At 41.9% G+C, this 27,830-nt stretch overlaps 1 protein-coding gene and 1 pseudogene across 3 annotated transcripts in view; both read left to right on the top strand.

The window, feature by feature from the left end:
• MLLT3 (MLLT3 super elongation complex subunit) overlaps positions 1–27,830 on the top strand; it is a 292,903-nt gene that overhangs the window by 18,945 nt on the left and 246,128 nt on the right. The window lies entirely within an intron of this gene.
• On the top strand, positions 2,724–2,854 carry LOC142460285 (U1 spliceosomal RNA; annotated as a pseudogene).

The raw sequence follows: 27,830 nt of genomic DNA, 5'->3' as shown, positions 1-27,830 counted from the left end.
TAGAACCGCCCCCTTGAATTTCCGAGACTGTCACTGTCTGTGGGAGTAGAAAGCCCCATCTTTCTCCCTTGGAGCTGATGGTGGTTTCAAACTGCCAACCTTGCAGATCACAGCCCAAAGCATAATCACTACACCACCAGCATACCTCAGAAGTAAAACTTAGATATTTAAATATTCACATGGACAAATTCACAGTAAGCCTTTTTTTCTAAAAGCAATCTCCTATGGAGCATATGCAGAACCATTTAGGGAACCTGTTCATATTTTGTCACTTGGACTTTTAGCTGCTTTGTTACTTCTCATGTTTTCATTTACCGTGAATACATGCTCAGATGGCTCACAAATTGATTGCAAGCTTAAAAAATATGTAGATCATGTTCTTTTCTTAATAATTAATGAATGCTAATTAATATCCCAGTGTTGAAGCTGTAAAATTGATGAGGTTAGCCTGCTTTATAAGTATGATATTCCTGTAAGATATTCTCTGTATGGAAAGAAGCCATGTTTAATATCTCAGTACCATGTACATGTGGAGTGCTTATAAATGTTAGAGAAAGATTTTGATTTATGTTTCCCTCCTGTGGTGTTTTGATAAACTTTGTTAATGAATATATTTATCTTGATGTCGTGTTAGACATTTTTTTAGAGCCTATGTCTGATTTTAAAAATTGATGACAAATGGAAAGAGTCTGATCAAACTGTTTAAATTTTTGTGGGGATGTTAGGAATAAATTGGATCTATTCTTTCATTTCCAGTTTATGGGTCTTTGTAAAGAGTTTGAAAGTTTAACATGTATAAATATTAAAAAGAAAATAAACACAAAAATCTCACCCAAATATGCTAGGCACTTATTGCATGGGAAAGCTAGATGTAAAATAAAAACACACATGTCTTCTCTTCTTCATGAAGTACTTTTACAAAATCCTCACACTGTCCTTAGTTAGACTGACTCCACCTTAAAATGCTTGTCAATATATGAAAATTGAGGCGTGTGATCTAGGTGTTTCTTTATTAGCTAATTGGATAGAAATTGCCACTTGAAATTGTATTCACCAGCATTTGGGATAACAGCGTTTCCCATGGGCTGAGCCTAGTTCCGCGGATGACTTTTTACTCAACTGTTCTTAAAAAGTCTGGGGTGCCTCTCTTCTGTGTTAAGCTGTGTGTATGAGAGGATGATTAAGCTCTCAGGGTTTACTTGTCGCTCTTATTAAATTATCTTATGTAGATGTGAAACCCACTTTTGTTTTGCTTTTAAAGTCTAACTTAAGCTACATTTGAGGGAGACTCAGACATTAGAATCTTAAGAGGACCTGGCTTGAATGTTGCAGATTGCTTGCAATTCCAAATTCATTGCTAAAATAAACATACTCATAGCGTTTTATTACAGGACAGACAAAACTGTGGCAGACCAAGATAGCGTGCAAATAGCCCTTTTTTGGAGCCTGTTAAGTGGGAGCATATTTTGCAGTGAAAGAGAACTGCCGGACAAGGTGTTCTCTGCTTGGGGGCCTGTAAAGACCTCAGCGTTTTCTTTATGTTATTGTGGAGAGACATTATTTTTGCTTTGGCGTGCTTAAAACTAAAGGGCAAATGATCCAAAAAGAATAATCTTGAAATTCAATAGCAAGAAAACTACTTGACATTGTGGGCTGGAGGCCAGCAAACGTGGTGCTTTCATTGAATGCGTGGGAAATGGGGCAGGCCTGGAATTTAAAGAGACAGGGTGCAGTACCCTCAAAAAGAAAAGCCCTCCTGTATGATTTGCTTACTTGGAGGGGGAAAAAATTAGACTTAAAGTTTTCTCTAAAGGACCTTTATTGGATCAACTATGTAAGGCATTGAAAGACACCGAGTGAGTTTCCCTGAAGGTCCCCCTCCCTTCTCCCAAGTGATCTTCTCTTGTTTGAAATCGGTGCCTGAGAAAAATTGTTTATAACAGAGGAGAAGCAGCTTTTCAAATAAAAGTACTTTGTAGCCGGTTCAAATGGAGTCTAATGTAATTCCCACTGAAATTGAGCACTTACTACTTCGTTGACGTAGCTGTGTAAAAGTGGGGGTGTGCGGGGGAGGTGCGGGGGCGTCTGGACACCTTGGGCACTTCTGCTGCACTGGTGTGTCTGTGTCTGGGGCTCCCTCCCCCACCCACTCCTGAGCTCCCCCCTCCCCCACCTCCCACAATAAAATTGTATTTAAAAGCCTTGAATAACCATTCCTATGTACCAGCCTCTTGCTCCTGGCAATAATGTTGTGCTATTTTCAATGGGTGGTCTTGAATCTCCATGGGAGATTTTACAAGCAGTGGGTTCCAAGACCCACTAGTGTATTATACTGAACATAACTAGTTAAATTCCCCAGCCATGGACAATATCCAGAGATAGTTTTTCTCTCTTGAATTTCCACCATTAATTACTTGCGAGCCAATTATTTAATTTTATTTGGAGCGTTCATGGTTTAAATCCCTAAAAGTGAAGCCTGTTAACCAAGTGTTCTGTGGTTGGGGGTGGGTTTACTTTTTAAAACAAGTGAGCCATTCATAGATATGTCGATTCAGGAATCTCCATTGGTGTGTTGTTTAATTCACAGCTTTTTCTTTGTTTTTCTCCTTTGGGAAACCAACACCCAGTGGTCATTTTAAGATATTAAATAACTGATGCCACCTTTCTCCTACCTGAGACATAACATTGTTCAATGGTAGGATGCACTTAGAATTAGAAAGTATATACTTAGCTGGCAGGGGAGATACCATGATCACGAAGGTGGTTTTCCCAGGGCGAGGCTTATCCATTGCACTCCGGATGTGCTGACCCCTGCGATTTCCCCAAATGTGGGAAACTCGACTGCATATTAGATAAAAAAAAAAAGAATTAGAAAGTATATCAAGTCTGTTTATAATGCGCATCTCTTACCTGTGGCTTGGTGCTATAAATGTATACCTGGAAGTTAGCTATAGTGGCTTTGGCCCACTTCTGTGTGGTAGTAAACAGGAATGAATGTTCTAGATTTAAATTGCCCTGGAAAGCTGCCCGCTAAGGAGTCTCCTTTGAAGAAAACCATGCCTCATGTTTACTTGTACCTCTCAGACAATGAGGTGAGAAGGTTTTCAGTGATGCTGCACGACCTCTTTGGTGGCTCTTGACCGTAGTAGTGGGCTCATTGAATTGATTTCCCTTATTTCCGTTCTTCAGAAAAGTATAATGAATTTTGGATTTGTACTTAGAAGAAATATCTTTAGAGACCTGATGAAGTAGATGTCTAAAATATCTGTCTTCCCCATGGGAAATACAGAAGAATTTAAATGAACGGCTCTCAGACCTGTTGGTAATAACTGCATGATGATATATGATAAGGCTTTAAAAATGAAATAATTCGTTTTAGGTACCATACTGGACTCCTCGACTTTCATTGTTGCATGGTTAGGTCTGTGGCTATAGGTCTGATCACTATAGTTTTTTTTTTGCGAATGGCATCCTGTCTGCAGCTCACCAGTTTGCACCAAATGACTGTTTGTATTTTCTTCTTTAGCTCAGTCCTATTCTTGGAATAAAGTTTTCCAGTAGTTTTTATAAGTAAGTTTAAGGAAACGATACAAATCTGACGTTTATCTTATGTCTCAACTGTTTAAAAGTTTTTAGGGTTGTGTGTACACATACACACACACACCCACCCACCCAGCCTCACCACCACCCCCTCCACCTGATGGCTGTACATGTGGATCCAGGCTTGGTAAAAATTAGCTTGTCAAGTAAACTTAGTGACTGGGGGATAATTTTGTTTTCATTATCCAGCAAGCGCTTGGCTGAAAATGAAATAGAAACGGTCTGGTTACTGAAGACCAGCACTGGGTTGGATCACTTCCTTGGGCCTTTGCTGCGACTGTTGCAGGCAGAGTTAGACAGCTGCTGTCGATTTTGCCAGTGCCTCACAAAAGAAATTGTTTAACCCTATTAGTTTCAGACACTATCATTTATGCTTTGAGGATATACTTGTTGTTAGATATGAATGGTAAGCTCACCATAGTCAATGGAAATCTCTATGATTAGGATTTGAATTGCTGATTTACAGAAAGACTATGTAGTAGAAAACTGGTAATTTGAACACTTTATGATAAAATCATTTTATGCCCTGGAGTATGATGATTCTCAACAATTCTGTGTTTATTTAGACAAATTAAAGAACATAGATTTTTAAGGTTACACCTCTCTCTATCTGAAGGACCTTCCAGGACTTTGCAAATTGATGCTGAGTGTATAGTCCATGATAATGGGACTTTTGAACATCTCTTTATTTTGAGTGTCCTCCATTTGTTTCTTCCTGCAAGTCCAGAGGGAACACTGTCAATGACTTTAAAATCTTGTTTTGGGTAAGCATACAATTAAAACTAATCCATCTGCCCTGAATATTGATGTCATAATGTTAAAAAAATCCCAGTGCTCTTTTTTTTTTGTCTAACGTGTTTGCATTGTGGCTGTAGGTTTAAAGGGCAAGGAAATAATATTGTTAAAACTGAAGAGGGCAAGATTGTGAAACCCACTGCTCTGTGATTAAATCAGTGTGTTTGCCCCCAGGCTTCAGCCATTCAAACTGAATTCACAGTCTGAAAATTTGGGTTCCTTCTCTGTTTGAAAATAATACTTCTTTAAAAAAAATTAAAATGGGCTTTTGCCGACTCACATGAAAACTATTGAGGTAAATTACTAGGGTAAAGATTTTCAAGCAATCAAGACTCTTGAAGATAGATTTCAGTGTTTTAAAGAGAAAGTTCACTGCCGTTTTACATAAAAATTTACTGGGCTTCTCATTAATCTGAAATAACTTGTCTATAAGTACCTTATCAGGGAAAACTGCTCAGCATGTAAAAGCAAGAGGGGAGCCCATGGGCTTCCTGCAAATTAAGGGTACAATGAGGACCAGTGGACTTCCCAGCCAGCTCCAGCTGGGAGATTAGTACAGTTTTTGCAAGCCCTTTTCTCTCGAAACTAAGTCAAGAATGGTAGAATCCCGATAAAAAGAAGTGTAGACAAGCCTAACTAATCGTTCGATGACTTACCTCAAACGTGCCAAAAATAGAATGAAATCAGTTTGTAGCGTGGATTAAAGGTGACTCCATGCATTTTTTAATCACTCACGTTGAGAAATTTGTTATATGCTAATGCTTTTGACCATGTTTTCTTTTTAAGTCCAAAGGGAAACAAATATAGTTAGGTTGAAGAGAGGACATTAGCACATTCTTATAAGGAAATTTAGTACCTACGCTAGGTGCCCTGGTGGCTCAGTGGTTAAACTGCTTGGCTGCCAACCAAAGAAGTCAGCAGTGGTTCGAACCCACCAGCTGTGTCCTGGGAGAAAGGTGAGGCAGTCTGCTTCCTTACAGCCTCAGAAACCCCGTGCGACAGCTCCTCTAGTGGGGCTACCCGGAGTAAGAATCCACTTGAGGACAGTGGGTGGTCAATTTGGTAAGGGTTGACAACTTGTGTCAGAGATGGCAACAGGTGGCTCTGATTTTGAGTTGTCAGTGTTGCGGGGTTTTGAGGGGAGGCTTGATCTCCGTAACAGTAAGAATTGATTCATTATATACATTGAAACAAAACTAACCACCACCACCAGTATGTCTTTGGATAAAAATGTACAGTTCTTTCTGTGGATAAAATCATTGATGAGTTGATGCATCCGATCTGGGTAGACATTTTAAAAGGGGAAGAGGAAGAACACGAGGCAGATTTGGGGTACACAGGTTGCCTTAATTTCTTATGCTTTTTCTGAAATCAGTTTTCATAGACACTTGGAGACTATGCCATCTATATTTTTAGTTCAGAATCACATGTTGGCCGACTATTTAATGTGTGAAATACTCTTTCCATTTAGCTGGCATATTAAGACAGGGCTGCCAAAAGTATTGTGTTAAGGAAAAATTGATGTGGCGTGAAGCCAATGGTTGGAAGGAATTACTTAAAAGGCCACCTTTTCCTTTTTTCGTGTGGGTGCCCATGTAGTTTTACAGGCATCAGACATACTAACCTTCACATTTTGTTAAAAGAATTCTGCAGTGAGGAGACTTCATGATAAGGTGCCAGATCGTCCATTCTGGAGTAGGATCGGGGATTTGTTTCCTTATAATGACACATGTATTTATTGCTTTTGCTCCGGCTTAACAGGAAGTAACCGACTGGCGCTTCAAACACATGCGTGCGCAGTCCAGGTCTTTGTGTATGTGTGACATTGTGCCTGTTTTACGTAAACTGCAGTGGTTTTTCACAAGCCACACAAGAAACAGTTCAACTAATTTATAGACAAAACCTACAGTTGCCCACATATAAGTTTCCTCTCTTTGATATTCTGACCAACGTTAACCCTATACAGATTTTCTGCTTTGAGTGCATTTTGCTACCCTGAATAAATACAGCACTGTGTAGTTATTTATGTGCTCAAGAAGCTGAACTTTCATTCCATCCCAGGAAGTTCCCATGGGACAAATTCTTCTAATAAATCAGAAAACTTTTGTGAAAGCAAAGTAATTCTTAATTTTTAGTGACTGGACAATGGGGCATGCTTCCCGGCGCGTGAAAGGAAAGAAAGTCTGCTTGACCCAGATCATTTGAAGAACGATTCCCAGCACTTGGACATCTTGAATTCTCTTGGGGGGGGCGGGGGGCGGGAGAATTGTTTTACCTCTGTGGTCATGTCTCCTTTGTGTGTTTATAGGACTGAGAACATTTCATCTTCTGTGTTTCTCTTGAGGTGGATTGTTAACAGTGCCCCCTGAAAAGTCCTGGAGGCCAGCTTTGAAGCCCAGTGGACAAGCTGGATATCAAAGGGTCAGAGGCATTCGCCAGTAATTGTTTTATGACTAGCCAGAAATCAGACCTATTTGTATAGGTAGCACACAAAATCACTGTGATTTGACAAGTTGGCGCTATTTATACCTACCATAAAGGAGAAAAGGGGGAAAAAAAGTTAAAGGGGTATTTTGGAAACAGGAACTAAGCTGTAAATGTAGATTGCTTCGGCCTTTTCTCAAAGGAACAAAACAAGAAAAGAAGAAAGGGGTTAGGATGTTTCTTTTAGTGAAGTGATGTTATTATTTGAGAGCCTGTCTGCTTTCAGGATATTTACCATTGTACTCACATGAAACTACCATTCTTTCTGTTTCACAGGGTTTTTCCTAGCCCTGTACCCATCTGACTAAAATTGTTTTTGGTGGAGTCCAAGAAACTGAGGTAGACAGGAAAATGGATTCACAACGTTTCCAACTCCTTCTTCATAGAGAAAAGTGGTTTAATCTGACTTGTTTAGGTGAGACGCCAATTTAAAACTACTGGAGCTGATTTTTTTCCCTTCCCCAAGAAACGTGGTATTTGTAGCAAACAGTTTAAGGTATAGGGAAGGAGTTTGCTAGGTATGTTTTCATGTTTTTTATCGAGAAGCATGAAGAAGAAGCTATTTGTGGCTGATTTTGATCTATGGGAGGTGTTTTTTTCTTTTTTAAGCAGTACAAAGAGCTGAATTATTTGTTGCTCTCACCCGGTTTATATTCTGAGCTCAAGGTAGGAGGCGTCAGGGGGAATGTCTGTACTTCAATAAACAGCCCAAAGTGAAGTTTGACTGGTTCCAGAATGCCATTCAGACATTTGGAGGTTGTCAAATGCTTCATTGTTTTGCCTTGAGACCCCCGCCCCCTAGAGCAGTCCGAGTCTGGGGGCAATGAAGCAGAGAAAAAGCAAACATGTCTGTGATTGACTATACTTTTAAAAAAAAAGAAGAAGAAGAAAGAAAGAAACCCTAGAAATGCCTTAGGGACCCCTGGGGCTTCCTCACAATTTAAAACCATTTTACCATTGAAACCGGTTCAGCCTGTGGAATTGAGGCCTTATTAATTTGTGCTGATTTTCATTTTTTCCCCATTGGATTCTGATCCCACGTAAATAAGTGGAGTGGTCTTTGTCACGTGTACCTTAACTCCTGGGTGAAGGCACTGACGTTTCGAGTCCACTGACAGGAGGCGCGTGCAGAGTGGTGTAGAGAGTCTGGGTTTGGGGCAGATTGGTCCTGGCTTCTTTTTGGCCTTACCTGTTTCCTTGAGTCAGTCCCGACTCCTAATGAACCTACAGGACAGGGCAGAACTGCCCCACAGCATTTCCCTGGCTGTTCTCTTTGGGGAAGCTGACCGCCACACCTTTCTTTGGAGTAGAGGCTGGTGGGTTCAAACCACTTACTTTTTGATTACCAGCCAAGTGCTGAACCATTGTGCTAAGAGCAAGAAGCTTCTGAATGAAGACTTAACACGGGGATGGCTAAAAACAAAACCAAAACACCCTGAACCAAAAGACCTAGTTGGATTTCTAAATGGGTTCTCGGTAGCGCGATTGGTAAAATTACTCTCTAGAGAGGAAACATTCTGAATCACTTTTATGCCTCACAAGTATGAAAATTTAGATGGGGAAACTATTAGGACAGAGGTGATTACCGTCCATCGTTGTGGGTTGAGAATGTGGGACAGATTGAGGCCTGGTGCCTAGGTGTTAGAAGGTATCTCTTGTTTTGTTCAACCAGCATGCACACCACCTGGTGTCAGAAATGGCACGAAAACACCCAGGATTACAGCAGGAACAGAAGCGGTCCTTGTACTTTAGAATCACTTCATCTGCCATCCAGCATGTTTCAAAACAAAACAAAACAAAACAATACAACACGATGGGGGCTTTTATGAAGCTATGAGATAGGAAACTGTAGAAACAGAGTTCTGATTGAATGGTTTGGGTCAGCCATCACACTTTGAACTAAAGTAAAAGAAAACCACAATAACAAAACAGGGGAAAAGTTTAATTTTTTTTCTTAAAGAGAATTGTGTGCATTACAAACAAAATTATCTTGAATCTCTCAAGGACACATTTTCGTGTCCCTAATGTTTCCTTTTGTGAGCTTGCACAGTGTTTTTGGAGTCTCTGAACTCCCTGGATCGGCATCATAGAACAGAACATGTGCAGCCGAAAGCGGTGGGAAACTAAAGTAGAGGTCTTGATGAGTTCCTGGGGAGCACCAGTGGCACAGCTCAGCTGACAACAAAAGGACAGCGAATCAGCCTGCCATCTATACCTGGGGAGAAAGTTGGGGCAGTCAGCTTCCTTCAAGCTTACAGTTTTGGGACCTCTCCGAAGGCTGTTCTGCTCTGCCCTTCCAGGGGGATGATGAGCTGGGGTTGACTCGGCGACATCAGGTTTGCCTTTTGGTTTGGGTGGTTTAATTTTGTTCCCTGTTATTCACGTTTCTATAGATCGTCTACGGTTCAAGATTACATGACTTCTCCATGGTTCATGTGGCTTAGGAGCATGGTAATCATATGTCTTGCAATGTCTGAGACAGTGTCAGTTTATACCCACTGCCCTAACAGTGGATGGCATTATGGTCACTTTGTTCGTGAGCGGCATAGAGCAGCAGAGTAGAGTCGGAGGGAACCAACTCCGTCTGGCAAAGAATATTGGGAGCTATTGTTCTGATTTGCGCAGATTGGATGACTTCTCCACTGAGTGTGCTGGACAAAAACTGAATGGACCACCTTGATATTTTAAACTACTACGTGGTTGTTGTTGTTGCCTTGATTCTGACTCTTGTAGAACTGTGCTCCACAGGGTTTCTCATGGCCCATTTAGCAGAAGTCCATCATCAGATCTTTCTTCAAACCTGCCACTGGCTGGACCCCCAACTGCTCACCTGGTAGCAGCTGAGCACATTAACCGTTGCTATTACCTGGAGATTCCTCCCACCTTTATTGAGCCGAACCAAATCAAACCTACTGCCATCAAGCTGATTCCGACTCCTTGTGGTCCCGTAGTGCATGCAGAATAGAACTGCTCCTTAGGGCTTGGAAACGTGTAAATCTTCACCGAACCAAGATAGTTGCCTCCTAGTGCAGCTAGTGATTTTCTGTTACTGACCTTGTGGTTAAGCAGCCTAACACGTCATGTACGATACCACCGCGCTCCTTACCACCTTTATTTAAAAACAAAACTCGATTCTGACCCATAGTGACCCTACAGGACAGAATAGGGCTGCACCTGTGGGTGTCGGAGACTAACTCTCCGCCAGAGTGGCTGGTGATTTTGAACCTCTGATCTTTCGGCTCGCAGCGCAATGCGCAGCCCGTTGTGCTGTGAGGGCTCCTCACTCCTTTATCCCGTCCTGTGGAAATAGCTCAGCACTTCAGCAAGGGACAGGTTTAGAAGTGCAGTGTATTAGATAAGTGACCCAACAGTGAAATAAAGGAGATTTAATTTGCAGACACGAAGCTCTGCTAATTATAAGTAATTTGGGGGTTTTTTTTGGTGTTCTTTCTCTTGTAGACTGTAGTTTCTGTGAGAACAGGTGCGATCTGAACAGCACGTCACTGAATGATGCGATTTTCACCCGGGGAGTGACCGCTGGCAGGTTCATGTCAGTAAGGCCACTACACTCTACACCTGAGGAAAGTCTGAAGGGTCAAAGGCTGTGTTACATACATGTGTACCGCAGTTGAAAAAAGGATGACCGCTAGCAACTATGAATCTTGAATCAAGAAAGGGAGGAAAAGAAGTAAGACTTCAGTCATTTTTAAAAAGCTCCAGGCCAGACGATGTTGGGTGGGATGAAAATGACTCGCGTTTCTCAACTGATGTCTGTCCCTGGTTTCTACCTACTTGGTCGGCAGTCTGTCCTTGTAAAGCTCGGTGACTTGTGAGGTGGCTAGAAGGGGGAGGCGGACTTACGCGCAGTTGTATTTCAGGACAGCTCGGTCCTATTGCGTTCCACAGAGTCGTATGGAGGGAGATTAGAGGGGTGTTTTGAAGGCGTGTCAAGAAGTGAGCCAGGAGTGAAGGCAAACACAGTCCTGTTTCCACTGAGGTTTCGGATGTTGGGAACGGAATCCGGTTTTCCGTCTTCTACCATTTTGAGTTTATCCAGCATTTTATGCTGCTTTGCTTTCGGGGGGTGATTACAACCCATCTTGAACAGTGCAGTCAGATTCTCCTGCAGCTCTTAGGAAGCCAAAAATAGAGCTGGGCCAGGGCTGGACTTGGTAGGCACCATTATGGTTGGTAGGTTGTGACTGTTATTTTCCAAACAAATAACTGTCATTTAAAAATTATTCAGAAGAAAAGCAAATGCGGCTGAGACAAAAAGAGGGAGCCAGTGGATTTTCAAATGGTGGTATGGAACTTAAGTAAGCTGATGTCTTAAGCTTAAAGGCCTATTTGGAATAAAATAACTTTTGTTAAAAAAATCTTAGAAAACTGTGACGGAATAGTCGGGTTTGTGGCTGCAATCCTGGAGGCGCCGTATCTATTGTATGACCCCCTTCCTGCTGGCTTCCCAGTGCGCTTTGTTTCCCCTTCCTGGCGATTTTCGAAACATGAAATAGGCTTCAGGGAAAGAAAAGCCAAAGCTGGTATTTACAAGACACTAACACTTTCTTGTCATATTGGCTGAGTGTGGTTCAGTACCATTGCTCAGTGTAATGCCATCTGCGTTCAGAGAAGCGTGGAGGAAGCATTAAACATGGAAAGTCTGAGCCTCATTTACATGGCTCAAAAGCCCATGGCTCTCTGAAGCCCTCAATGGAATAGTGTAGAAAGGGAAACTTATCCAAAGAAAGATTGTTTAGTTTTTCAAATCTGATGTCTATCCATATTATTTGAGTTCTGTCTATTTCCACTTTAAGATTGCTAGTTCCTTATGGACAAGATTCCTTTTCATATTAATCACAGCATCACAAGGATTTTTGGTGGTATAATTGGTTATGCATTGAACTGCTAAGGTCAGTGGTTCAAACCCACCAGGTGCTCTGTGGGAGAAAGATGAGGCTGTCTGCTCCCATAAAGATGGATAGAGTTCTAGCAAGTGATCCAAAATCGATGGTGAGGAGGGTGAGGGAGGCCGGGTAGGGCGTGATCAAGGGTATTGTAACCAAGCGGAATTACTGAAACCCAAATGGCTGAGCATGATAGTGGGACAAGAGGAAAGTCAAAGGAAATAGAGGAAAGAACTAGGAGGAAAAGCATTTATAGAGGTCTAAATACAGGCATGTACATATGTAAATCTATATATGAGGATGGGGAAATATCTATGTGCATGTATGTATAGGTTTAGTATTAAGGTAGCAGATGGACATTGGGCCTCCACTCAAGTACTCCCTCAATGCAAGAATACTTTGTTCTATTAAGCTGGCATTCTATGATGCTCACCTTCCCGACATGATAACCAAAGACAAAGTGGGTGCATAAGCAAGTGTAGTGAAGAAAGCCGATGGTCCCCTCCATCAAAAGATATAGCATCTGGGGTCTTTAGGCTTGAAGATAAACAAGCAGCCATCTAGCTGAGATGCAACAAAGCCCACATGGAAGGCGCGCACCAGCCTGTGTGATCACGCAGTGTTGATGGAATCAGGTGCCAGGCATCAAAAAACCAAAAAATCCTATCACTGTGATTGAGAGGGAGTGTGGGAGTGGAAACCTGAAGCCTAACTGTAGGCAACTGGACACCCCCTTACAGAAGGGTTGCGAGGAGGAGGCGAGCCAGTCAGGGTGCAGGGTAGCAACGATGAAACATACAACTTTCCTCTAGGTTTTTAATGCTTCCTCCCCGCAACTACCATCCCAATTCTACCTTTCAAATCTGGCTAGACCAGAGAATGTTACACTGGCACAGTTAGAGCTGGGAACACAGGGAAGCCTGGAAAGATAAACCCCTCAGGACCAATAATGAGAGGAGTGATACCAGGAGGGGAAGGGGAATGTGGGGGAGAAGGGGGAACTGATCACAAGTATCTACATATAACCCCCTCCCAGAGGGGCGGACAACATAAAAGTGGGTGAAGGGAGATATCAGACAGTGTAAGACATGACAAAATAATGAATTATAAGTTATCAAGGATTCGTGAGGGAGGCAGGGAGGGAGGGAGGGGGAAAAAGTGAGGAGCTGATACCAAGGGCTGAAATAGAAAACGTTTTGAGAATGATGGTGGCAACAAATGTACAAATGTGCTTGACACAAGGGATGGATGTTTGGCTTGTGAGGAGTTGTGCGAGCCCCAATAAAGTGATTAAAAATAAAGAATTCCAGGAAGAGTCAGCCCTTCTGCTGCGCATCGTTCTGTCTGTCTGCATGGTGTTCCTAACGGTGTGGATGTCCCCTTGCCAAAGGGGACTTGCCTATGCAAAGTAGATATCCTGAAGTGGCTCCTACCGTTGGACATTTGTGAGTGATAATAAACATTCTAGTTGTCCTAAAAAAGATGGATAGAGTTCTACGTTTTCATGTCTATGTACCTATGTATATGTGTGTGTCTGTTTACATGTATGAGTGTATACAGACAACGAGGTTCATGGAAAAATGGAAATTCCCCCCAAGCATTTTGATATGTGTATATATACATATGTACACACACACATTGTATTTTTGCAAGTCATGTGCAAACATATATATCTTGCAGAAATGAAGAAATTGTGTAAAAAAGATAAGTGTAGCATACCTGTGACGGTACTGTGCTTGTCTCCTGACATTACCAGGGGTGAATTTTAGCTTTGTTCACCCTCATTTGGTAGCCTGGGCATATTACTTTGGGTCATATTTGTATAATAAAGTTATAAGCCGTGATCAAGACGTCATGCATCAAAGTCCCCCACTAATCGGAAAATCACCCATTGAAACTGTGTGTGTGTTTCTATCAAGTTATGATAATTAAGTCCCTGTCACTTTTGAGTCTTCTATTGGAACCTTGCATCTACTGAAGGCTGGCTCCCACCGTGCGCCCTCCCCGTCCCCCCCCCAATCACGTGCTGTCAGTTGGACGTGTAGACCAAGCGCTGTCTGCATTTGCATATGCGGCCTAGAGTAAGTGTCAGTGGGAATCTTATTTGAGTCTGTTGACATCATTACTACAATCCTCCCCCAACGATGGCTTCTAATCGAAGAAACAAAGCAAACCTGCTATGCAGTTGCTCTTGGATCAGCAGTTAAATGTGAAAACCTTATCAGAACATCGAGTGAAATTATGAATGCATACTAGGTCTACTTATTTCATAGGCTGAATATGTCTGGTCATTGCTATTTTCTTTCTTTCTTTTCTTTTATTTTTTATGCCATTGTCTTTTATCAATGACTGTGAGTCACCTTAGTCATCTGGTTGTGAGATAAAGATCTTTCTTTTATACCTCACATTGGAATTTTGTCATCACCCCACTAGAAACTCAGTTACTGATTATTATGTTTTTGTTTGTTTGTTTATTAATCAGAATCTTAAAACATGGCATCCCATTTCCGGTATGAGCCCATTTAGTACACAGTTGCGTTTAGTATAGGAATACATACTTAATGTAAATGAATAGTCCATGACACCAGTTTCACTCCAGTGATATTGAATCCATTGGACATAAGAAATATTGAAGTTGGCAACATATAAAAATAATGGCATAGCATGCTTACGAAAATACATCGGGGTACACAGTTTGAAAAAATATATTATTTCTGTCTGTCTAGATCTCTGGTTCTAAGGCATAGCCCTGAGAGTGCATATCAAGTGAAGAAATACTTTTTTCAAAAAGATCTAATAAAATTCAGCAGGAAAAGAGAGTGTGTAATTAAACCAAGACCTGCACCCTTTCCCTTCTTGAGAGGTGGAAGAGACTTTTTCTTCTGCCCAACTCCCACTCATGGGACAGAAGCTCAACTTGGGGCTCCGAGTGACAAGAGAACAGGTCCCTTGCTTCAGGTCATGAGGCAGAACTTGTGTGTTTGGATAGAGAAGTAAAGGAAACTAAGGACTGATATACCCATCCAACGTCAAACACTCAGCTTCGAATGTGGGCCAGCACGCAGTGCAAAGTGGCCTATCGTTCCTGTGCCCAGGACCAGAGCTATGGCTCCAGAGAGTTTGCCCGAATGGAGAAGGGGACTGTAGAACAGCTGTCTGAAGCTCTCCTGGAAAGGACTGACTTCGTTTGCAAACTGAAAAAACTCACTGTCATCAAGTCAAAAGTCGACTGACAGTGACCCGCTGTGGGTTTCTGAGACTGTAACTGTTTCGGGAGTAGAAAGCCCGGTCTTTCTCCCACGGAGCTGCTGGAGGTTTCGAACTGCCAGCCGTGTGGTTTGCAGCCCAGCATGTAACGATTACACCAGCAGGACGTCTTTGTTTGCAAAAGGAGTGTGACGTATAAGCTTAAGTGGTGAAAGACTATTTCGAAGAGACCGCTAGATTTATTGGAGATATAGACCAAACTATAGATAGGCCTGCTAGTTTGCCAGTGAGAAATGGGGAAAGGGACAGCTGATAGGAATCCACTTGGAGTCAGACAAATCTCAAACACTGATGAGCCATTGGAGGGAAAAAAAAAAGCCACAATTTCATTGGATCAATGTGTGCAACTGATTTGTGCCCATAGAGAAATCATCTGGCAATTAGTGGAGCTGCCAGGGCTCAGTTAGGAAAAGAAACAAACACCATCCTGCCAGAACCACTGTCACCTCTGGTGACATTGGCATCTCCCAGGCTGCATCCCTTGGGGTGTCATATCAGAAGCTTCATGCTATTGAGGGGCAGGAGTGGGAGGGAAACAGTCCAGGCTCTCACGAAGCAAGTAGAGAACAAAATAACAGTAATTGTGGTAGGTGAAAGGGCAAGTGGCTGCTGCAATATATTATTAAAATGTTCAGCTTCCAATGAAAAATTAGTGTAAGGAAACAAAAATAAACCACAACGAAACAAGTAAAAGGAGGTCAAATGACAATATCATATCAGGTGGGAGATCATCAATAAAGGAGATTTTTTAAAAATAGGATTGAATGGAAATTCTGAAATTGAAAGGTTCAGTAATTGAGATAAATTATTTAGCAGAGGGATGCAAATAGTATTTTTGAACCGTACAGTATACTTAGTGGACCTGAAGATAGTGCTGTACAATCACAAGAACAGAAAAAAACAAAGAAATAGGAACAGAGCCTCAGACGAGTATGGGGCACTTCTAAGCACCAACATAAGTGTAATGGGAATACCAGAAAGAGGAGGGAGAGAAAGGAAAAGAAACATTCTTGCAGAAATAATGGTTGTGAAACCTTCCAAGCTGAGAAATATTGTTCCAGGAAGATAAGTGAACTCCAAGTAGGATAGATGCCGACATTTATATGCACCATCATAAAAATGGTTTCGAAAATAAACGATAAGGAAAGGGTCTTGAAAGCAGCAAGAGCAAAATGACAGCATTTCCAAGGGACTAACTTCTGATTGCTCCTCCAAAACAACGGCGGTCAGGAAGCAGTGGGACACACTAAGTTGAAAATACTGAAACAAAACAAACAACAAAACCATCCTCAGACAAACAACAATCTTGACCAAGATCCTATATCCAGCAAGGTGTCATTAACAAATGAAGGTGAGCTAAAGATAATTTCAAATAAACAAAAACCGAGCAGATTTACTGCTAGAAATCCTAAAGGAAATTCTTTAGACCGAAAGCAAATGATGAGACAACAATCCAAATCCGAACCGAACCAAACAGGTACTCGCAAAGTCGTTAGCTAATTGTAAAAGGCAGTGCGAGTGTCTGTTATCAAAGGATTTGAGAAGCAAGGGTATAAACCAACATGGATAGAATATCGGAGAGTAGTTACTTTGCCAGTACCGAGTACAAGAGGAGGGCGTAGGAGCAATGCTGTACTGGGCTAAGGAAATGTCTTGAGATTCAAATCCCTGGGGACAATGATACCTGGAGAAATGATACCTAAGAAGCAATAATATTACAAAAGCTCCTTGTCCCACCTGCTTTAAAAGACAAAGTTATATAATAATTATGACAGTATCTTATTGAGTATCCTTTGTAGATGCAATGTGTACAATCATAACCGCTAAGAAAATGGCTGAAAGCAAAATGGAACAAATTATTAGAGGAATACATAAGAAAATATTAGTGGAAAAGAAAATAGAGTGGGAATAGTGAACCAACCCAAAACAAAATAAAATAAAAAACATGAGCTATATACAAATCAACCAAAAAAAGGTAGACATAAATTCAAAGAAATAAACAATAATGTTAAATGTGAATGAATCAAATAATCCAGTCAAAAGGCAGAGATTGTCACTGTGGATTAGATGTTGCAATCTGATAGGGTAAGGGGTGGGGAGATGGATTCTAGAGGATAGAAGTAATACTAATAAAATGCTTCTGACCATTTTCGTTTATAATACTGAATTCTTTTTTAGTTGTGTTAAATAGCTATGTAATAAACCAATTGTCCCACTAACAGTTTCCCATGTACAAGTTTTTGACATTAGTTACATTCATCGTGTCGTTGAATCTTCACCGTCTCCAAGCTTTCCTGTCACAGTTTAAAAGAAGCCTTATCTGGTGGTAAGCAGTGAGTCCCCCTTCATCATCCCCACCCCCACCTCTGGTAACCACCAATAAACTTGGGCCTCCCTCTGCTTGCTATTAGTATATTTCTTGTAAGGGAGACTTCACATGCTTGTTGCGTTGTGACGGACGTATTTCACTCAACATGATGTGCACTCGTCTCATCCATGTGGTAGCATGTGTCACAACCCTGGCGGTATTATGGTTATGCACTTGTCATCTAACTGAAAGGCTTGAAGTGTGAGCTCCCTCAGTACCCCGGGAGAAAGCCCTGGCTGTCAGCTCCCATGGAGACTCCCACCCTCCGAGACACTTCTGCGTTGTCCCGTGGGGTTATTAGCAATTGAAATAAACTGCAGAGCATCTGACAAGCACAATTCCACGAGACGTTCCTGCGAGGCACAGACCGTTCAGCTGCTTACTGGAATGTTTGCACCCACCCAGCGATGCCTGGGGGAAACACCGTGGGGTATGTTTTCAGAAGATCACGGGCTGGAAAACCCTAGGAAGAAACTCCACTCTGCACTGATGGCCTCACCATGAGTCTAAACTGACTTTACAGGAAGTACAGACAGCAGCAGTGCCACCGGGGGAGGGGGGTGTGCCCCGTCTTTTGTGTATCCATTTTTCGGAGGATGAATGCCAACAGGGCTGCAGTGTCCGGCAATCTTTTTCCTGCTGTTCACCCTGGGGTAGAATTGCATGATCATCTGGTAATTTTTTGTTTTCCTTTTTGAGAAACTTCCAAATGATGCTTTTGCTTCTTGATTTTAAAAGTGCTGATGGCTTCTGAGAAGTCTCGCTGTCTTGGGGAATTTTTTTGCTTCTGCATATTGAGCTACAGGTCAGGAAATTTTTTTTTTCTCAGGAAATTTTTGTGAGCTTTTATTAAGTTCTGGGCACAGCCATCAAAAATGCCATCATCCACTTCACAGTTTGGAAACAAATGTTGGAATGTGTAACTATATAAACTTTTCCCTCCTTTGCCTTCTCTTTCATTGTTTTCGTGTATCACAAGGATGGGTGTGAACATTATTTGTCTGAAAATTTGTTGCCTTGAGGGAGTGGCTTAAAATCCCGAGGATCGTTTTATAGCTGATTCCTGATCTTGGAATGATGAAAGAGACTTCCTGGTAACTGTCTGCCTGAAATGAATTGTATTCTGGAAGGTGTCTTGGCTAGTCCTAAGTGCAAATGTTTCTCTTGCTCTTTGTTAAGGAGGTTCCCCCCCCCCCTTTATTATTTTTGCTTCTTAGTAAGGAGTTTTTCAGACTTTTTGAAGTAATGGTTACATCAAATGAAAAAAAGAAACATTAGCCTAAACAAACTGCATTTAAATATATATAGTTTGTATGTAAAGATGTAAATATGTCCAACCACTGTGGAAAGCGATGCGGTACAACCTCAACCAATTGGGAAGAAATTTGGTATGATCAAGCAATCCCCCTGCTGGGTGCGTATATTAAAGAATGAAGTGTCATAACTTAGACAGTGACATGCACACCCATGTTCACTGTAGTGCTGTTTCAAAAAGCAAGAAGATGGAACCGACTTAATGCCCACCAGTAGAAGAATGGATAAAGAAACTCTGGTACATCCATACAGTGGAATACTATGCATCGGTGAATAAAAACCAATGAAGAAACTATGAAGCATCTCATGATATGGATGGACTTGGGGAACATCATGTTAAGTGACATTACTCAATCAATCATTAAAGGACAAATATTATAGGTAAAAAATATATACAAATCAAGAGAAAGATGTTTATACCAAAGGGAACAGATTTAGGAGACTGCTAAAGGGCAGAGGGCAGAGAAAGTAATGTTATTAGTGATTTCAACAGTTGAATGCAAAATTCTGCCTCCATAAAGAAATGTACTGCTCTGGGAACCTTTTTGTTCTGTCCTAAGAGTGGCTGTGAGTTGGAATCAATTGGACAGCAGTAGGTAGGGCTAGGGAAGGATGGGCTGTGAGGTTTGAAAACCAATATATCATCTTCCATTCTGTTATGTAAGTGATTGGATTAGATAAAAGTGCATCTATGAGCTTAATTGGTAGATCTTAATTTATCACACTTCCAAATGAAAATATGTTAATAGAGATCAGTGTCTCACAGTTCCTATTCTTTCTGTTATTTTAACATCTAAATGCAGTCTTTTTTCAATTAAAAGATCATTTAATTGGGGGCTCTTACAACTCTTATAACAATCCATACATCATTTGTATCAAGCATATTTGTACGTAGATTGCCATCATTCTTTTCTAGACAGCTCTTATCACACTCCATAGATAACATCCATTGTGTCAAGCACATTTGTACATTTGCTGCCATCCTCATTCTCAAAGCTTTCTGCGTGAGCCCTTGGTAGTTTCAGCTGCTCTCTTAATGCAGTCTTGTTAGTCTCTTTGGAAACTCATTCTAGCTTTTAGTTTCATTTTCCTCAGAAGCAGCCTTCCCATTGCTGCCGCACGCGCGCACGCGCACACACACACACACACACGCGCACATACATGTACCTTTTTAGCACACATCTAGTCATTCCCTTCCCTGCTTAAACTTTTTCTTAAAATTTCTCCCCCACCTCCCCGATGAAAAATTTCACATTCAGGTTGTTTCCTTCTCCCAAGTGACATGAGTGACTTTGTAAATAGGCCAGCGCCTCCCTAGTGGCTTGTCCTGCTGGCAGGTAGATTTGCTCTGTGAACTACCTGGAAGGCTGCTGTTTATTCATGTAGCCAGGAGCATATTCCCATCTTACATGGGACTTGAGAGATACAAAGCGCAGGAAGCCCTTGATCCTCACATTTTAATTGAAAGGGTTTTCTTTGCATCTCCGGGGCACTGGATTCGATTCACCTGTCTTATGATCAAAGGAAGACCCTCATCGAGCTGGACTGACACAGTGGGCTCAGGCATTGTTGTGAGGATTGTTGTCAGGAACTATTGTGAGGATGGTGCAGGACTGGGCAGTGTGTGTTTCTGTTGGGCAGAGGGTCGCTATGGGTCAGAACCGACTCAGTAGCACCTAACGACAACTATGGTTAAAATGACTTTTCATTGTCTCTCATGATTTAAGCAATAGAGTGCAGAGGAAAGAGAAGCCTTAGAGATGGGAGTCCTGACTTTGAATCCAGGTCCTACGGTGTGCTACAGACAATTCTCAGACCATGCGGTGAAGAAGTTTCCATTGCCTTCAGGAGACTAGATGTTCTCACTGTAAGATGAGGTTAGACAGATACACTTTCCCCATTCACTCATAGGAAGTGATTCCAAGGATTTAATTAAAAGGGATTCTGCATGTGAATGTGTTATAAAGGATAAGATGCCCAGTAAATCAGTGATTTAAATATATTATCTACCAAGAATTAAGTTTTTGATTAAATGATCTGATTTACACTTGATTATAGATGACTTAACATATTAGCCATGGAAGAATTACTTTTAAGTCTTACTGTTTTGAGTCTTACTGGTGGTTTTGTTTGTTATTAAGTTCCCTTCGCAGATGTGAGCCTATTGGGAAATCATTTCCCCCACTTGCTCATCTGCTGAAAAGACGCAGTGATTAATACGTTCACTTTAAAAAAAAATCTGAGTGAAAAGATTCTGTTGCCATCTTAAATAGTACAATGGTGCTGTTTTTGTGTTTGATGTTTTATCAGAGGATTGTTTGGCCATATGTAGAAAGTGGGAGGAAAGGAACTTCACATTGACTACTCAAGAGGAAAGAGTTATGTCTTAGCTCTGTGACAGATTGCAAAGCTCATTTCAAGCTTTAAAACAAAGTGCCTTCTCAACTTAAAGGATGCAGAACGTCGTTGAAGGAAACTAATCGCACACCAGGGATAGTTCTTCCTCACTTCTGGTTTGGCTTCCTCTCCTTCCCCCCTGCCACTTCCTTACAGGAACGGAGCTGCATTTTTGCCCTCCTTAACCATCGAGTTTCCATCCCACTGTGGCTCCACCCGTTTTCCCTTTCCCATTTTTCCTGGGAAAGAAAAAAGTTAAAAAGGTTTTTAGGAGCTTTATTTGAGTTTGATTTGTGACCTGTCATAGTTTGAACAATTAGCCTCCGCAGTATTTTGCTTATCTCAGCCACTCAGCTGAGAGAGAGCCCCACGTCTGCCTCGTCCCCTTCCTGGCAGGTTAGTTTAGCTGATCTTGAAGGAGCACATCCAGACACCCTTACCCCCTGCCCTGTTGTCATCAAAGTGACTTTCTAGGAGTTATAAACGAAGTCAGGGATGCCATATTTGGGGCCAGGGCTGAGCACCTCAATTCTCAGTCTTTATTATTATTTTTTCTTGTGAACACTGAGAGACCTTGACTTTTCGGTTACGGTGTTCCTCCGCTGTGTTACTCTTTCTAAAAGAATTTGTGATTTAAAAGTTAGAACCCAGTGAAGACAGGAGCATGAGAGTGCGCTTTTTAAACCAATGAACCAGGTGAGAGTGAGGCTGACCCTTGATGTTTCCCTCAGCCGGTGTCCCTTCCTTCATTCCTTCCTCTAATTAGGTTCCGGTCCATTTCAGGTGTCCGTCTTGAGTTAATTTGACACATCGAGTACCTTCTTTTGGATGGTGTTCAATCTCCGGAGTTTCTAACCTGCAACCCAGGTGATCCGCTGAAGACCACATGTTGGAGGGGTGGTGGTGTTTAGAATAATTAAAAGCATATTTCGTCCTCATCCATCTTTATTTCCTAAGGGGAAACAATTGGAAAAAAGGAGTGTGTTTTTTTTTATACAGCACTTAGATGATCAGTTATAGGACTTTGTTCTGTAGTGTTGAAAAATTAGAAAAACAAACAGGAGCATTTTTATTATAGAGGCAGTTCCCTGGACTTCAGAAAGTTGATTTATGCACACCCTACTGCTGCAAAGCAACCTCACGCTCATTGTACTAAAACTCTGAGGTGCATCAGGCAGTTCATAATAACCAACTGCTTTGCTACGCACATCAAAGAATTGTTATTGTTCCTGTATGAGTTCGAGAAAGCAGTTTAGAGTGTATTTGGAAGTGTTGTTTCAGTCTTATGCATAGAAAGACACACTGGAGTCAGCATGCTGAGGCAAACGTTTGATGCTTCGAAAAACTTCAACAGTTTTATTGACATCTAATCCATAGGCCATTCAGTAGTGTGCATTTATTAAGAACTGTGCAACCATCAGACAGTCAGTTTTAGAACATTGTCTTCATTCTTGTACTGGATCGCTCCCAATTTGCTCCAGCCTCTTCTGCCATCACCCTGAGAAACTATTAATCCAGGTGTTCTCTCTGTGGATTTACCTATCCTGGTTTTAATATAAAGAAGATCGTGTGCCAACCAACCAACCAACCAACCAACCAACCAACCAACCAACCAACCAAAACCCCACCTAACAACAAACGCATACAAAGACTCACTCAGAAAGAAAGCAGAAAATAATAAAAACTAGAACACATTTAAAATAGATCAACAGAGAAAACAAACAACAAGGGGTTAAAATTTAACATAACTATATCTGCAACAATTCGCTTTCCAAAGCGCTCTGTCTGAGGGCAAGACTGTTCACATCCCTGGCCAGTGGTCAGAGGGGGGTTCTCCAGAGACTTGATCCGCATGGAGACTGTGTGGATTTTGGGCTTTCACTGTGTGAGACAAGCATTTGACTGAAATTAGGTATGAACTGTACTTTGACTTACATATAAATTCAACGTAAAGACAGAGGTGGACACAGAGCTCCTCTGTAACTCAGGGCTGCTATAGAGCCCACTTGAGGCAACTCACAGCAGTGTCAGTTGAGGCGAGAGCCCTCTTCAAGATCTCTGACTGAATGCTAGAGGCTAAGAGTGGTTCTCAACCTGTGGGTCACGACCCTATGGGGGTCAATACGACCCTTTCACAGGGCTCCCCCCATTCATAACAGTAGCAAAATGACAGTTATGAAGTACCAACGAAAATTATTTTATGGCTGGGGATCACCACAACACGAGGAACTGGGTTAAAGGGTCACGCATTAGGAAGGTTGAGATCCACTGGGCTAACAGCTTGAGTATTTTAATCCAAAGCGCTTGTTCCCTGTCTCTTGTTTCCTTGTTTGAGACCTGCCTGTTATGCTCTGAGCAGAATAGGTTCCACCATGCCAAGAGTTAGGTGAATTGCAGTCTCCTTTGTTTTGTTTTTTTTAATTGCTGGTGAATTTCTAATGTGAATTAGAGATTTATTTATAAGATTGCCCCTTTAATCCTTAAAGTAGCCTCATGGATTTAATGAAAGATAAAAATGTCTTGTAATTAGCAGATCAAAGTCTTAGTGTGACTGCTGTTTACATTGTCAGTATGTAAATGGCACTTCTAAAGGGAATACAAAGAATTTGTTTAACACCCCTTTCATTTTGTTTATGTAATGCCTTTGCTTACAAACCCGCCCCTCTCCCACTTCGCAGTGATAATGCAGAGGTAAACATGAACTTAGCCCTCTCCACTGTAGTTCCAAAGAACTTGAGAAACAGCCCTGTCCAGATTGTTGAGGTTTTTACTGAATTGAAGTCTGAGATTGAGTTCAGCCAGCCTCCTAAATGAACCATGGTCTTGAAAGCTTTCTTCAACATCCCTACGTTTTAAAGGACTCCAGGGACAACTTGCATTTAAAGAAGAAACGGATCTACCCTGGGAGTCTTGGCCTGGGATTTGATCTCTTTCTGTAGGAATTAATAACAGTAATATAATTTTACTTGCGCCGCTTCCTTGGAAGATACTGTACATTTTAAAAGAAAGTCTGTTGACGAAAGCTTTTCTATTCTGATAGGGAGGTAGGTAGGTTTCTACGAGGTGCCTTAGAGGTGATTTCAACTCATCGTGATTCCAGGTGACAGAACTCTGTTTACGGTCTTCTTGACCGTGATCTTCACCGGCACTGATCTCGGGTCTTCCTCCCCCAGCCGCTGAGTGGGTTTGACCTTCTACCCTTTCTCTTAGCAGCCAATCACGTAACCATTTGACCCAGTAGGGCTCCTTATTGGCAGGCTGTCCGATTGCCAGGCAGTACCTGCTGACCCAGCGACCCCTTTGGACAGGATAGAACTGTCTCAGAAGGTTTTCTAGGCTATAATCTTGACAGAACCAGACTGCCTCATTTTTTCCCCGTGGAGAAAGAATTGCTGGCATTTATTTCAGGTAGCAGCTGAGTGAGCACTTTAACCAAGTTGCCCCTGCAGTCCAGCCCCATAAAGTGGAGGGACGGGCAGCCTCCTGAGGCAGTGCTGGGCTAGGATTAGCAGGTCTCATGCAGCCATCACGGTTCTAAATAAGCATGAACATCGCACTGTCGTATTTTAGGGCTCCTATTAGATAGGTGTGGATATGATGAACTTGTTGCGATGCCTTGCCTTGCTGAAAGGAAAACTCTTTTATGTAACAAAACAGTCCATCCCTGGCCACCTTTTGGTTAGCAGCCTTCGTCTCTAAGAGTAGCCAGTGTATGTGTTTTTGATGAACCTGCTGGAAACAATTGGGTTCACAAGCTGCCCAAGAGAGTCACAGAACTTGGTTCATGAATTGTCACATTCTTGGTGGCGTGGTGATTGTGAGTTGGGCTGTAATCTGCAAGGTCAAGCCATTAGAAATCACCAGCCTTTCTGCAGGAGACAGATGACGCTTACTACTCCCTTAAAGAGGTACAGTCTTGGGGGCTCACGGGGACAGTTCACCCTGTCTTACAGGCTCTCTGTGATGAGTCGGCATCGACTGGGTGGCAAGGAGAAGAAATTCCAATCTGAAGGCATCTGGAACTGAAAGGAGGGGGAACCTTCTGGAAGACATTTGAGTACTTTGAGTTATAAACAGTTTGAGATTGAAACAGTCGTGCTAACTGAAGGCAAGGTGTTACATTGTTAAGTGATAGATGTAGCTCTTGTCACCTGTCTAATAACTGTCATGTACTTGATTGTGAGACATTTCCATAAGTAGAGAAAAGAGACTTGACCTCTTTTGCTCGTTTGGAGTTATTAGTTGTTCACAGGGATGGGAAGGAGCGAAGAAGTTTGCAGCCCCAGCCCGGCTGCTGTGCATATCAGAGCGACAGAAGACTGGACTCTTTTGTACTGTGAGGAGGGGGTAACTAAGCCTGAGCTCTTGGGTCTTGCTAAGGTGCCAACAAGCTAGGTCTTTATGCAGGTCTCATGAGCACCATGGGATAGGTCCCCTTGGCTCCCTGTTTACCTCACCCGAGTCTGGTGAGATTTCATTAGCTGCGCTTCCTGGGCTGTTCATTTAAGATCTGGACTCACACAGTACCCATCCCTCACCTGAAGAAAACAAAAGCACTCCATCCTTCCTTTTGCCTACTCAGGCATTTTGCACTGACCCGTGCAGGGCACCAGGTTGGAGGCCTTCCTCACATTTCTGCACCGCCTCCAGCTGTGTGTCCTTGACTTGGCTTTGGACTTGGTCCTGAGTAAGAAGGGATGGGTTAGAGGACTGAGCCCTTTAGCTCTAACCCCAACACTAAAATTTCCTCATACCTTTCATATTTGGCTATTTCATAGAAATTTAACTCTGTGCACCCCTGCAATGACTCTCATTAGTTTCCTGTTAAATTTTCTGGTTTGCCTTTCCTGCCCCATTCTATTGATGATTTGTTATGCTGCCCAGTTCACTCACTCAATAGGCCATCACGAGTCCGTTTTGGGACTTTTAGAAGTTAGACTTGGGGAGATGCAAGTGCTCTTCTCAGGGGCTCTCCATGGAAGCAAGTTACCGGAGACTCTTCATATTGCCATTGGATATATCCTTATTTTTAAGTCAGCTTTTAAAAGCTTTGAAAGGGTTTTTTGTACCTCTTAAGTAAAAACGTCAATTAGAAATATAATGGGGGGTCATAGATATCAATTAAAGTTTTCAAAGGAAAAAAAAACCAAGTGAGCACACAGGGAAAACCTAAAAAGAATTAAGTGAAGATAATTTTAACAGTAGAATTTATTTAGCTCATTATATCCAAAATAATATCTTTTCAACATGTTATCAGTAGGGACAATTATTGAGGTGTTTTGCTTTTTTCATATATCTCTATATATGTGTGTGTGTGTGTGTGATTTTGTGTATGCTCTGATTTCCTGAGATTTGCACTTGTAATAGTAGATCAGTGCTAGTGTTTCCCAAAGTGGGCAATACTGTAGACACCTAGACCTAATCCTGTATTATGGGTTATAGTACAAAAGTTTTTAATTATGAGGGGAGGGAATGCTGAGTAATAATTATATATATTTCCCCCCTGCAAAGGGGACAGCAGGCCAAGTACGGGGGGACTGGTGAAGTAGATGCACATGTTCAAGTTGCTGAACATATCCTTAGAAGTTTTGTAGAAATTGGATGGACTTTAGTTTTCTACTTTAAATGCAGAGGAGCGAAGATTGCACTCAAATCTTGCCCCTATTCTTCTTTAACTGGGTTCTTAAATGTGTTAAATAAGGGGATAAATCACTGCAAGACAATGTGTGTAATTTGGGAAGAGGCCCGTAGATTTCTGTTTCTTGGGACTGTTATGGGCCCAAACAATCGACCCTGGGCAGTGCTACAGAGGTAATCCAGAATTAAATCATCGTGACTTTTTATAGGCCTATTGTTCTTCAACATGCGTCGTATAATTGGAAAATTCAGATAAGGGCATTAGGCTCAGTTGTCCTCAATTCGTCATTCTTGTATTGCATCCCTCTCTGCTCAGCATGCCTCATTGTGACTTTGTGGGAAGGGATTAGTTTGCAGCAGTGGTCCTCCCCAGTGTAGCCTTTGCAGCAGCCTGTGCCCCACTGAGAGTTTGTGACACAGGCACTTTTCGTTCTCGAATCCAGAAATTCTGGGAGTGGCTTCCAACAACCTGCATTTTAACCAGCCCGCTAGGTGATTCAGCCCTTCTTGTGTGGAGTCTGCTGTGAGGTGATGCAGTCCTTTAAAGCTCCTCCTGGGCCCACTCTTAGGGGAGGAGTAGATTTGGAAGCATAGCGACTGTATAGGACAGAGGAGAATGGCCGAAGAGGGTCGCCAAGGTTGTAATCTTTACCCAAACAGACTGCCATGCCTTTCTCCTGCAGAACAGGAGTCGGCGAACTAGGTGGCTCTTTCAGGTCCACACCCGAGGCTCTGAACTAAAATTGAAAATGGAAATAAAATAATCACTGTTTCATATAAAAAATTTAAGGGCTGTTATTCAAGTAATGGTGATTTAATTTATAGAAACATTTGTGGCTCTTGGATGATTTTTACATTATTGTGAGGAACAGGACTAACCTGTCCGCCTCAAAAGGTTGCAGACCCCTGGTTCAGAGTGACTGGTGGACTTGAACCACTGGCTCTTTAGTTAGCACTGGAAGCTTTCATCACTGTCACCAGGACTCCTTCCTTTCTCAGCCTGTTTTCGGTCTCACAAGTGCACTAAATGCAACAAGATTCTTCTGGCCTTGTAACTGAACCTG

Source organism: Tenrec ecaudatus, chromosome 10 (assembly GCF_050624435.1).
Source record: "Tenrec ecaudatus isolate mTenEca1 chromosome 10, mTenEca1.hap1, whole genome shotgun sequence".
Classification (NCBI taxonomy): Eukaryota; Metazoa; Chordata; class Mammalia; order Afrosoricida; family Tenrecidae; genus Tenrec; species Tenrec ecaudatus.
This window is presented reverse-complemented; position numbering and strand designations above follow the sequence as displayed.